Source organism: Morone saxatilis, unplaced genomic scaffold (assembly GCF_004916995.1).
Source record: "Morone saxatilis isolate NCDOM2014 unplaced genomic scaffold, NCSU_SB_2.0 Contig8, whole genome shotgun sequence".
NCBI lineage: Eukaryota > Metazoa > Chordata > Actinopteri > Moronidae > Morone > Morone saxatilis.
Genome location: NW_023340257.1, coordinates 7422943 through 7423503, shown reverse-complemented (window position 1 = coordinate 7423503; position 561 = coordinate 7422943).

Sequence of the window (561 nt, the reverse complement as noted above, 5' to 3'; positions counted from 1 at the left end):
CTCCAGTGTAAGTGATAAGGGACTGGAAGTTGGAAAATGTGGCAAAGCCTGGTTTTATTTTGTAAAGAATAACCGGACGTTTCATACGCAATGATTCCGTGCGGTTTGACTCTGGGCAGCGGCGCGCTCGTTCAGTGTCGCTCCACGCAACCCCACTCACATGATGTGCACCAATTTAACGATGTGTGCTATTACAGTAGTTCATTTAGGTTACTTACGTCATTATTTAACTTTGGTGAGAGACCCATTGGCTGAAAACGGTCGAAAAACTGGAGGTTTTCAGGATATTTCACATCAGTTAGTGTAGTTTTATATTTGGCATTAGGTTTTTTTTTTTTTTTTTACCTTTGTTTGCAATTCAGTTTATTTTCCGCTAGTTTATTTATTTATTTTTAATTACAATATGGGAGTATTTGTCAGGGACAAGCTCGAAGAAGTTCAGAATCGGAATTACAGTGATATAGACATCCAGTGTCAGTAAACATATATGTATATGTGCACCAGTGCTTCACAGTGTTTACAAATTTGACCGAATTGACAAAGACTAAAACACTTTTTATT